The 13,523-nt window shown below is 38.6% G+C and overlaps 1 protein-coding gene across 1 annotated transcript in view; it reads right to left on the minus strand.

Moving 5' to 3' along the window:
- Positions 1-13,523, minus strand: part of LOC102856749 (telomerase-binding protein EST1A-like) — a 340,445-nt gene that overhangs the window by 127,097 nt on the left and 199,825 nt on the right. The gene's annotated exons all lie outside the window — the stretch shown is intronic.

Below are 13,523 nucleotides of genomic sequence, written 5' to 3' on the forward strand. Positions count from 1 at the left end.
GATAGGGAATGGCAAAGGACACACTGACAAAGGAGATTAATCAGAACTGGCTTTGACAAGCACTGTGGCATTTGGACCAGAACAAACTGGGAGGAGGGTAGAGAGAATAGTGCAACAATGAATGAATGGAAACCCCAAATCTCTGTAAATGTTTATGAAAATTAATAAAATACAATTATAGAAAAAAAACCAAAAAAACCTTTTCATTGTTGCAGACAATGTAACCTGTTTTATACAAATAAAAAGATACCAAGTTCCAGTCTGGTTTTTCTCCTGTCTTGTTATTTCCTATTTCATTTGGGCAGAGGTCTTTGTTTCAAAAGGGGTAAAGAGTATGCAATTTTAGACACAAAGGATAACTGGGGGCCTCTTCGCCAGAATGGGCAAATGGGTAAAAATCTAATCAAAGTAAATCTTAAAACACATTTTTAACACTATTAATAATAAATAAACAAACACCTATCAACTTCCAATTAAGAGGTCAATCCAAGAAATTGATCATGCTTTCATGAGTAAGGGAGGGGGGATAGTCCATATATAGAGAGTATATCTGTAATAATAACGTTTCTTTAAACATTTTTAGCACTTTCAACATGACAGTATTTTTAAAGGAAAATTGTATCTTATGAAGTTACTTGACCACAGGGAACAGGTAGGTCTGGTACAGATAGATATGTGGATGGTGGCAACTGGAGAGCTGTAAAAAGAGAATATATTCCTCTCCCACCTTGGTAGGGCTTATCTTCAGATACCTAACTTCACAGAACCCTTCAACTTTGTCACCAAAGTCCGTTTAGTAGTATCTCTTAGATATTCCGACGGGAAGAAAATGGCACTTGGGAAACTATAGCTAAAGAAACTCTTTGCTCTCACCTTTAAGGAGCACAAGTATGTAAGCATATGCACAAATACAAATGCAGAGAAAGGGCTTTTTCATTTAATGGAGGAAGCTGCCATGTCTACCTCTATAAGCAAAAGTATTAATCATCCACCGTCTGGTTTTAATCCACACGCTCCTGATCCTGCATCTGAATGTATTGTTATCAGGGGAAGGAGCATTTCTGCTCAAGCTTATGCACTAGCCAAAAACTTGAAAATGTGAAAACCACATTGGTGAAGTGCCTTCTAGGGGACTCTGAAAATACTGAGTTGCTGCTTTTTTATTGGATTCCCCCTCCTCTTTTTTTTAAAAATGATGAACAAATGTGAATTTCAGGGAGACTAGAAGGCAGAAAGAAAAAAAAACCAAACGAAAACAGCTCAAGTTACAGGTTCCTCATATCTTGGAGTGACACTATCCTCAGGGAAATTAGCACTTTTCTCTTTTGCATCTCCCAAAGGGGATCCAGCCACACAATCTGACTGACATCAGCCTTTCAGAGACAAGCTTAGGCACCCAGGTGCATCCCTTACAAACATTTACAAATGAAATGACAAGCCCAAACAGCAAGCCATTGCCTCTGTCTCCATTTTTTACCCCCTTTCCCCAGTTTGTGCTTTACTAGAAGTAAAAAGAAAGCCCGAGAAAGCATCTGCATATGTCTAAGCATGCTTCTTACTCTGTGTGTGCTGGATCCTTCTCTATCTCCTTAGGCTTGCTCTAGAAAGGGTCTCAAAGCCAGTATGTGGGCTTGAGTACCTTCACAGCCATTAGTCAACAGCCTTGCAGTCTCACCCCAAACTGTGCATGGGGCCACCCGTGACACAAAAACTCTGGCAAGATGAGAGGATAGCTAGAGCAGAAGAAACCACAATATGCCTGAGACTCCCAGGAGAACAATGACTAGTGCTGGTAAGGAACAGACTGACAGAGCAGACAGACTCTAACCAGGCCTCGCTCTGTTTTCGATGCAACACAAATGTTTTCCATTAGAAGTTCCCTGCCCCACAAACACTCACACATGAGGCTACGAAATCCACATACTTAACTTCTGCTTTTCTGGCACTCTAACCCAACTACTTCTCCTGCTCTTCTAGAAGGAGCAAAGATGAGGGTGAACAGACCCTGGTATCCCCAGCACAAAGGTGAGGAGAGAATCACAAACAGGCTTACTAAGTATCATCCAATATAAGTGTGACTAAGCAGGCGAAAGTGAAGGAAAAATCAAGAAAACAAGGGTTCTTCTCTAGCCAGGGGAGTAACACTATGTAATAGCACAGGCGCTTTCTTCCTGGCTGGCTCCGCTGCTTTCAGTTTGAAGTTTGGTTTTAACAACTAGTAAAGTCTGAAGCTGATCTTCATCAGGAGATGTTACCATTAAAAGTAAAACAGAGAAACACCTCAGAACACTCATTAGAAGTCTGCAAAATTCTACTACTGAGAAATCAGGGAATGCTCGCTGATTAGCAAGACATATTTCAAACACTAAAAGAAGATGAGTATTAAACTTGAGCTGAATCAGAAACTCCAAAACCATTAGCAACCTTGCAACTCACAGCCAGAGGAAACAAGTTCAAGTACACTTTTAACCAAAGTCACAAAGGTGGGGACACACAAGTTAACGATCTCTTTCTTTAGGGGACAAAAAAAGAGAAAAAGAAAAACTTCCTCTCGGGAAGAGACTGCACATCTTACTGCTCCTGTGGAGCAGCTGGTAGATTTGAACTGCCTGGCTCTGGGTTGGCAGTACAACTTCTTATCCATTAGGCCACCAGAGTCATGGAGAAAAAGAAAAGTCTCCACAAATAAGTAGGGAATAATGACAAGGAAGAAGAAAGGGAATTTTAAAGATGACACATAAGAAATAAAAAGGAAAACCCCTACTCAGGCAGCTCTGGAGTTCCCTTATAGCAAAGAACAAGGGACACCTCCCCCACAGTGTGAAGCAATTGCTCAATCTACACTCATTGTGCCATTCCAACCTTCCAAAACTTTTTGCTGCACATATGCAATCCATGTTTTTCCACTGCATCTAGAATTAAGAACAGTTTCTCTTCTTCACTTAATGGGTAGTTATGTACATGAGCCAAAACAAAAAAAACACTGAACTATTGCTAGACAAGCATTCACTACAAATGAAGTTCCACATAATTTCATCTGGTTATTTTTTAGTTTCTTAGTAATTAAGAAACATTTTAATTTAGGCAGCTACAGATTAATTATTTTGGTCACTGTATTAGTTATCCAGTGCTGCTAGAACAGAAATAATCCCAAGTGGATAGCTTTAGCAAAAAGTTTTATTTTCTCACTATTTAGAGGGCTAAATGCCTGAATTCAGGGTGCTGGCTTTAGGCAAGGCTTTCTCTCACTCTCCTGCTCTGGAGGAAGGTCTCTTGTTCTGGAGGAAGGTCATGAGTTTCTAGTCTTCTGATGATATTCATATGGTATGGTATCTATCTTCCCCCATCTCTGAACTGCTTGCTTGCTTGATCAGCTCTTTTATATCTTAAAAGAGACTGACTTTAAACTACACCTACATTACCTCATTAAGGTAACAAATTAAGTCTGTCCCCAAACGGGATTACACACACAGGTATAACAGGATTTTCAACACTTGTTTTTTGTTAGTGGGGGTCATCAAGTTGACTCCACTCATACAACAGAACAAAGCACTGCCCTGACCTGTGTCATCTTCACCGTCCCTCTAATACTCGAACCCACTGCTGCAGCCACTGTGTCAATCCATTTCTTTTCTCTGGTGGCATTGTCAGTAGTACTCACACTGCTAATCCAAAGCAGAATCTCTTTATGTGAGCACATCACTGGCTCTGCAGAAGAAAGATGGACAATTGTCTCCTGAGTGATTTACAGCTTCTAAAAATCTCCTAGAAGGTCAGCTACAGCCAGCCTAGAGAGCAGTGAGTGAATTTTTCCCCCCTACTTTACCAAATATGACTTCTCTGTCCAGGGACTGAAAATAGCTCAATGCATGAGACAAAGTCTTGGCATCCTGGCTTCTATGCATTCCGGTTGTACTTCTTCCAAGACATGTGTGTTTGCTTTTTTGGCAGTGCATGGTATATTCAATATTCTTTACCAACACCACAATTCAAATATATCAATTTGTGTTCAGTATTCCTTTATTCACAGGCCAAATTTCACACACATGTAAAGCAATCTCCTTTTGTGCAATTTTACTGCCTCTGAAAACCTGCTATAGGGTCAGCTATGTGTTGGTTCCGATCTGACGGTACACAACAAAAACAACATAGTATATAATGCCTATGTACTGGTAAGAATAATAACTCAGTATGAAAATGTGGAAATGAAATAGGAAAAATCAGAGAACTATGTTGTTGTTGTTATGTGCCGTTAAGTCACTTGCGACTCATAGCGACCCTATGTACGACAACCCTAAACTCTGCTCTGTCCTGTGCCAATCGCATTGTCTCCGACACTCCCATCCCGATTATCCAGAGATACCATGTCACCATTTGCAAACTCATCGTTATTCTTTATTCTTGTACGTATACCACTGTATGTATGTAATTCATTCTGTTTATTCATTTGCTGAAGGCTACTCAGGTTGCTTGTTGTTGTTGTTGTTGTTGTTATGTGCCATCGAGTCGCTTGCGACTCATAGCGACCCTATGTACAACAACCCTAAACCCTACTCTGTCCTGTGCCAATCGCACTGTCTCCGACACTCCCATCCCGATTATCCCAGTCATTGACTCAATCCACCTCACAGAGGGCCTTCCCCTCCTGCGCTGTCCCTCCACCCTCCCAAGCATGATGTCTTTCTCCAAGGACTGGTCTCTCCTCACAACATGTCCCAAGTATGTCAGACGGAGCCTCAGAATCCTTGCCTCCAAGGAGCCAGCCGGTTTAACCCTTTCCAGGACAAATCTGTTTGTTTTCCTAGCAGTCCATGGTATTCTCAGTACACTTCTCCAGCACCACAGCTCAAAGGCATCAATTCTCCTTCTATCCTTGGTCATTGTCCAACTCTCTGATGCATAACAAGTGATTGTGAAGACCATGGCCTGTATCAAACGCACCTTAGTCTCCAGGGAGACACCATTGCTCTTCAGTACTCTGGAGAGATCCCTAACAGCAGACTTTCCCATGGCAATGCGCCTTTTAATTTCCTGGCTACTGGTGCCAAGAGTGATGACTGTGGAGCCAAGCAAACTAAAGCCGTGTACAATCTCAATCTCCTCATCATCCATCCTGATGCTGTATAGGTAGTAAAAATCCAGATCCCTTGTTCTCCTGGTGAACAAAACCAAGTTAAAGTGGGATACATTTGTTTAACTCAGCTGATTAATGAAAATGTAACATGCTTGATAGTAACACTGAGTGTTGGTGAAGATCACATTCTTTGTGGATGTATAAATTGGTATGACCATTTTCAATGGCAATTGGGCAGTACCTACCAAAATAAACATTACATATCCTTTGATGAAGCAATTATACTTGTAGCAATCTATATTACAGAAACAGTCTCATAAGTGTACAAAGACTTAAATATAAAGAAATTTATCCCAATACAATGTGTAATAGCAAAAATTAGATTATCACTAAATAAAAATTAATAGAAAGATGGATAAATAAATTATCCATATACTAGAATATGAGGAACTAAGAAAAATGATGGTATGGATATATACATATTTTATGCAAAAAAATGAAGTACAACAGTGTGCATTTGTATTTCATTAAAAAATACACTGTGGGCATATGTTTGGAGGAGGTGTGGTGATTTACTTGTTAACAACAATATATATTTGGGAAGGTAGTTACCAAAATTAATTGCATTATCTTTGGAAAGAAAGAATTGTATTGTTATTTCCTATAAAAACACTGCTGCCAAGATGATTTGAAACAACAGCAACAGTCCAATCAGGTTTCTGAGGCTGTAAATCTTTATAGGAGGAGACTCCTTATTTTTATCCTGAGAAGCAGCTAGTGGATTCATGCTACTGATTTTTCATTTCACAGTGCAACATCAACTTATTTGCTATCATTTTAACATTATTGCCAAGAGTATGAATTACTAGTTGTAATTACAATTTGTAATTAAAACATAAAAATAGGCCACTTTCTACTGCTGACCATAATGCAATAATCAGAACTGATTCGTCCTTCCACTATGTCGAGTTGCAGGCGACTCATAGTGACGCTATGAAGGAGAGTCCTCGACGCTTGGGTGCCTTTCATCCTCTCTCCAGGTTCATAGGGTTTCCGGAGGCAAGCTATTACAGAAGTGGATACCACTCCTCCTTCCAAGCTCCTTCCATTATAAACAGCTATAAAACATATAAGGCACAAGAAGCTGCACTGCAGTCCCAGAGATCCACGGTTCAAATCCACCAGATGCTCTGCCGAGGAAGGAGGGACAATTTCCTCCTGTACCAGTCAGATTCGATTTGAAGGTACACCACACAAAAATAATAAAAAATTTAAAAAATATTAAAAAAAACATATAAGGCAGTGGACAACACTTATATGAGAGTAGAAGACTGATTCCTGAGTGAATGAAATGAGTTTGATAAAGTCTTCTGCTTGGTAACAATTTCCCAATCATAATGCAGAAAATGGGATTTTAATTAAATGATGGTAGTTCTGTTAAGGTGAAGAGGCCGATGGCAAAAGAGGAGACAGCTGAAATGGCTGACATCTACAGAATAAGGAATTAGGAATAAATTACGCAGAGACAGGGCACAAAAGTGCATGTGGGAGTCTTCAGTGAGTACACAGGTGACAGCTAGTGATGTGCTGGCCAAGAACACCAAACACTTAGGTTGATGGCAAGCTGCTATAGGGTTGAAAGTGGAACAGAGACAATGAGTAAATGAAAAGCTAAGTTCTCTGCAAATGTTTGTTAAAATCACAATGAAAATAAAATTTTACTAAAAAAAGCAAAGTGGAGCAGAGAGATACTAGAGGTTCGACAATGGTGGAAGAAGAGTACTGCACTAGTGAGAAGCGAGTTCGGAGCTGCAACAATGCCACGGTGGAGAGATCTTATTAATGTCTTGTTAACAAGCCTGGCATCTAGCTAAGTAAAACTCTAGAAGGCACCATGTCATAAGGGTACAATCCTAGAGTCAGACATAATCTACATCTATACCAGGAGAACCTAAAATTCAGTCCTACATGATCTAAAGGGGACAAAGGGATTATAAATTGACTATCATCAAGTTAGAAGAACTTGAAAAACTTAATTACATACACATCTACACTGCTGTTAATGTGCTTGTAATGTTGGAATCAACTAACAGCTAATTCTCCAGCAGGCTCTCAGAGGCTATCAATTACATGAGAGGAAATTATCCATATTTATCCTACATGGCAACTGGTGGATTCAGACTGCCTGCCTTTGAGTTGGCAGCATGACTCTTTACCGTGAGGCCACCAAAGCTCACCACATATCCACACTAGCAGTGTATAAAAATTAAGTTCACACAAGTTCATAATAATCAGCTGGAAATTTAAACTGCCCATTAAAATAAAGAACAGCACTCTTAAAAGGAAGGTAACAATATCCAGAGCCTCTCAAATAAACTACCCCAAATTCCAAAATGACCTGTGATTTTCAAACAAAAATCATTAGATATAAAGAAACTGGAAAATGCAATCTATAGTCAGCAGAAATCAGGAGGGCAGGAAGAAATAAAATGTGAAACAGTCCAGATATTGGCATTAGAAGGGAAAGGTTTTAAAGAAGCCATTATAAATGTGTTGCCCAAAATTAATAAAAAGGTGTTCAAAGAATGAAAAGAAATATTGTTTTACTGAGTGAACACACAGGGAAACTCAGCGAAGAAATGATAAGGATGAGAACTATGCTTTTATCTTTTTTTTTAAATTTTATTTTAATGAACATTTACAGAGATTTTGGATTTCCATTCATTCATTGTTGCCTTTTTCTCCCTGCCCACTCCTCCCCCCTATGCTTAATCTTTTTGAATAAATTTTTTTCTTTTATACTGGTTTACTTACAAAGTTTGTATACTTTCTTTTTAACTCTAGGTCTTTCCTCTTTCCTTTACCCACCTCATCTGCCCATCAAACTGTGTGACCCTATGATTAACACTACCCCCACTCAAGCTTACCCCTGCTCCCTGGCATACACATTCTGTAATTATGGTTTTATATGATATTTGTCTATAGGGAACTAAGTTTACTTAGCATAAAGCTCTCCAGTCCCTCTCAAGTTAGGTAGTGATTTACAAAATCATTGGTCCTCTATGCTGTGTAATATTCCATTGTGCAAATGTACCATAATTTCTCAATCTATTAGACTGTGCTTGGACATCTGGGATGTTTCCATGTTCATGCAATAGTGAATAATGACGCTTGTGTACAAGTCTCTGTTTGTACCTCATTTCTCATTTTCTTGGGGTATTTTCCAAGCAGTGGAATAGCTGGGTCTTATGGATTTTCTATGTTCTGCTCTCTGAGGAAATGCTAAATGACCTTCCAGAGTAGTTGTACCATTTTACAATCCCACCAACAATGTTTAAGAGTTCCTATCTTCCCACATCTTCTCCAATATTTATTATTTGCTGTCCTGTAAAAATATGGAATGCTTCACAAATCTCCATGTCATCCTTGCACAGGGACTGTGCTAATCTTCTCTTTATCATTCCAATTTTTGTATATGTGCTGCCAAAGCAAGCACAGAACTAACTACTTTTAAACTGAAAAGTAAAATGACAAGTTTATAAATAGATAGGAAACAGCAGAGCCAGTGAACTCAAAGATGCGTCAAGAGAAATAAAATAATCTGAAGACTAGAGAAAAGAGGAATAAAGATAAAGAGTCTCACAAATCTGTCAGATAATATAAAAATGTCTAACATGCATGCAACTGTATTGTCAGGAAGAGACAAACAAACAGTTGGGGCAGAACTTAGAGTAACATCTAAGCAACATCATGAATTTGATTAAAAAAATACCATTGTAGAGATTCAAGAGGTAGAATAAATATAAAAAATAACTCCACCTATGTACGCCCAATTAAACTTAAGTAAACAAAAGAGAAAAAAATACATGAAAAACATATAAGACTGAAATAATGAAAACAGCATAGGGGAGAGTCAAGTTACAAAACTTTTGGCAATGGATTCTTAGATGTAATAGAAAAAGCACAATCAACATCTAAGAGAAGGAAGAAATTGATAAATTAGACTTCACTAAGGAAAAACCTTTGTGCACCAGGGGACATTACCAAGAAAGTAAAAAAGATAGCCCAAGGAATGAAAGAAAAACTTCCAAAACAATACATTAGATAACAGTTTAATATTCAAAATATATACAGAACTTGGAAAACAACAAAGAAACTAATTAAAAAATAGGCAAAAGAACAAACATCTCTCCCAAGAAGATATAAAAATGACCATTAAACAACAAATGTTAGAGAGGTTGTGGAGAGATTGGGATTTTTATTTACTGCTATGGTGAATGTAAAATGCTACAACCACTAGGGGAGGTAGTCTGGCTGGTGTTTTCTCAAAAAGCTGGCAAGAGAAGTAGCATCTGAAGGGAGCTCTGGTGGCCTAGTGGCAAAACGTTGCACTGCAATCCCAGAGGCACACGGTTCGAATCCACCAGATGCTCTGCTGGAGAAGGAGGGGGAACCTCCTCCTGTACCAGTCAGATCTGATTTGACGGTACACGTAAAAATAATACAATAAAAAAAATTAAAAAAAAAAAGAAGTAGCATCTGACCCAGCAATTCCACTACTAGAAATATACCATAAAGAAACCAGAGCCACAACTCAAACAGATGAATGTTGCTGCATTATATCCACAATAGCAAAGAGATGGAAGCAACCCAAAAGCCCAACAACAAATGAATGGATAGAAAAAATCATGGTTCATTCATACAATAGAATATTACACAGCACTGAAGAACATACTGGGTGGGGAGCCTTAAGGACATTATGTTGAGCAAAATATCTCAGTCACAAAAGGATAAATACTGCATAACGGACAAATACTGCATAATATCATTGTTAAAAATAAGACAGATGGGGGTTGGGGACAGATTGGGGAAAGAGTAATTGGGCAGATTGGGGACAGGTAATGAACACTCCAATAGAATAGATGAGGGGAAGAACTGTCTGAAAGGAATATGTGATTATGCATTAAATGTATGACAACAAACAATCTGGAACAAGGAGTGCATTGCAGGGTAGGCTGGGAGGAGGGTAAGAAAATGTGCAATAATGAATTTAAAAAATCAAACAACTATAATAAAGATGTTAAAGAAAAAAACAATGGCCGTTAAGCATAGAAAAAGACGCTATCATTAGTCATTCTGTATCACCAAAACTGTTATCACATTGATTCCAGTTATTGCTATCCATATGCTACAGAGTTGTAAACTTCACAGATGCAGACTGAGAGGCCTTTCTTCAGTATGCTAATGAGAAAATTAAAAATTCTACCACAACAAGATAAAGGTAAATAATCCAATAGAAAAACGGGCACAGGATATGAACAGACACTTCACCAAAGAAGACATTCAGAAGGCTAACAAGCACATGAAGAAATGCTCAAAATCCCCAGCTCTAAGAGAGATGCAAATCAAAACAACTGTGAGATATTATCTCATTCCAGTCAGAAAAGCAAAATTTAACAGAACAGCAAGCAACAAATGCTGGCGAGGTTGTGGAGAAACTGGAACCCTTATTCACTGTTGGTGGGAGTGTAAAATGGTGCAACCACCGTGGAAGGCGGTATAGCGCTTTCTCAAAAAGTTGCAAACAGGGATACCATTTGATCCAGCAATTCCACTACTGGGAATATATCCCAAAGAGACCATAACTGACATCCAAGCAGATATATGCACACCCATGTTTATCGCGGCTTTGTTCACAACAGCAAAGAGTTGGAAACAACCTAAGTGCCCATCAACAAACAAATGGATAGAGAAGCTGTGGTATCTATTCACACAATGGAATACTACACTGAATTGACAAACAAGGAACTTATGCAATATTATTCAAAATGGGTGACTCTGGAGGACATTATGATGAGTGAAGTATCTCAGTCACAAAAGGACAATTACTGCATGGTGCCACTGTTATAAAACAGGACTGACACTGGGGTTGGGGCAGGGAAGACTGAGAAAGATGGGATAAATAATGTATACTGCATTGAAACAAATAAGGAAAAAAACTGTTTAAAAGGTATATGTGATTAGGTATTTTTGTCAGGACGGGAGTCCAGAGCAAAGGCTGAATAGTGGAGTGGACCTGGGGGGAGGGATCGTAAAACAATGAAAGAATTTTTGTTTTACTTTTCCAAGATGGTAGTGTACTGGGGGGAGGGTTAGGAGGGGAGAAAAGCGCAACAATGAATGAATGGATGGAAATCCAAAGTCTCTGTAAGTTTTCATTGAAATTAATAATAAATTTTTTTAAAAAGACTAAAAATTCTGACCTATAGAATAAGTTGTTGTAATGTGCTGTCCAGTCACCTGTGACTCACTGTGACCCTATGTACAACACCTCTGAAGCCTACCCTGTCCTGAGCCAGTCTCACTAATTCTGACACAGCAACTCCCTTTGCCCCAGATATAGGATGAATTCACCTCATCCAGGGTCTTCCTCTCCTGTGTTGTCCCTTCATCCTTCTGAGGATGATGTCCTTCTCCAAAGATCGGTCCCTCCAGGCTACATGCTCAAATTATGTGAAATGGAGCTTCAAAATCCTAGCCTCCAAGGAGAAACTTAGTTAAGAGTGTAGTGTAAATGATTTGTGACACTTATGGACTTACTAACAGATTCAACAGTGACTATAAAAATTTTCCGAAAAGTTGTGTAACTAAGGCATACTGCTATCTCTAGAACAACCACTTAAAACCCAGTATCCTTTAGAAGAGCATTGTTAAGAAATCAAAAGAATATAATTGAAATCTCTCTCTCTGGTTATTTCTAAAGATGGCATAAAGATGAGGAATAAAAAACCCAGAAGGGTCAGATAAAAAACAGGAAGTCCAGGAAGATGCTAGACTTAAAATGAACATAAAACATTGTATTAAAGGCAAATGAACTGAGATTTATGGAAGAAAACAAAAGGAAAGCTCTCTAGTGGTAAATAAAGGATTTCTTAAAATTATAAAATTTGAAAATCAGCAATTTATTAAAATGAGAAACTTTTACTCATCAAGACTTTATTTAGAGAAAAAAGGATAGGAGGCAAGCATCTTAGATATTTAGTGCTGTCATAACAGCATTACGCAGTGAGAGACTTTTAACAAATAAAATTTATTTTCTCACAGATTAGCCAGTTAAGAGTAAAAACTCAGGGTACTGGCTTTAAGAGAAGGGTTTCTCCCTCATATGTCAAAGCATCTATTTTCCTTTATAAGTGATTGTTTGCTTATCCTGAGACTTGCTGATTTTGGGGATAGTAGCTGGGTATGTGTATAGGTCGTGTAACCCTGGTATGTCCACTTGCTGTACAGAGGTAACTCGTGGTTGCTGTGAAGCCGAACACTGTGACACTGAGGAGTCAAACGCGAGAAGGGTTACCCATGGTGGACAGTGCCGGGTGGAGCTCCCTAATTAAAACAAGCTTGGAAGGAGGAGCGGCATCCACTTCCATAATAGCTTGCCTCTGGAAACCCTATGAACCCGGAGAAAGGACTAAAGTTATACAGGTGTCCAGGACTTTCGTTCACAGGGTCGCTATGAGTGACCTGTGACTCGACGGCATTTAACAACAACAACAACAACAACAACAGCTGGCTATGTAACCATTGAAGACATATGGGCTACTTTTACACTTACCATTATGTTGTTAGGTGCAGTTGTGATGATGACTCACAATACTATGAACAATGAATCTGAACCTTGCCATATATTGTGCCGTCCTCATCATCTCTGATATACTTTAGTCCACTGTTACAATCTACCTTATTGAAGGTCTTCTCTTAAATTGATCCTCCAGCTTTCCAAGCATGATGTCTTTTTCCAAGAACCAGATCCTCCCTACAACATGCCTAAAATATGTGAGACAAAGCTTTATCATCCTTGCCTCAAGGAACACAATGGCTGCACTTTCTAAGACATAAATGTTTGTTCTTTTGGCAATTCAAAGGGTACTCAGTATTGTTCTCCAACAACACTCAAAGACGTTGATTTTTCTTCTGTCATCTTTAGTCACTGTCCAGCTTTCAGATGCATAACGAGTAATTGAAAGGCTATGACTTGAATCAGATGTACCTTTCTCTTTTAAAAAAATTCATTATTATTAATTTTAATGAAAATTTACAGACTTTGGATTTCCATTAATTCATTATTGCACTTTTCTCCATGCCCACCTCTCCCCCCAGTTCACTCTTCTCTTTGAAAAGTAAAAGAAAAATAATGTCATTGTTATGCAATCCCTGTACCTTCATCTTTAAATTGACATCACTGTTCCTTAACACTTTAGAGAGGTCCTTGACAGAAGATTTACCCAATGCAATACATCTTTCGATTTCTTGACTGCTGGTGACAAGTGCACTGACTGTGGATCCAAGCAAGAAATAGTTGACAATTTTAATCTTCTCTCCATCTCTCATGTTATTTATTGGCTCAGTGGTAAGAAATTTTGTCTTCCTGATGTTGAGATATAATCCA

This window comes from Elephantulus edwardii, unplaced genomic scaffold (genome assembly GCF_000299155.1).
Source record: "Elephantulus edwardii isolate Elephantulus edwardi_28Jun2011 unplaced genomic scaffold, EleEdw1.0 scaffold00094, whole genome shotgun sequence".
In the NCBI taxonomy this organism is placed as follows: domain Eukaryota; kingdom Metazoa; phylum Chordata; class Mammalia; order Macroscelidea; family Macroscelididae; genus Elephantulus; species Elephantulus edwardii.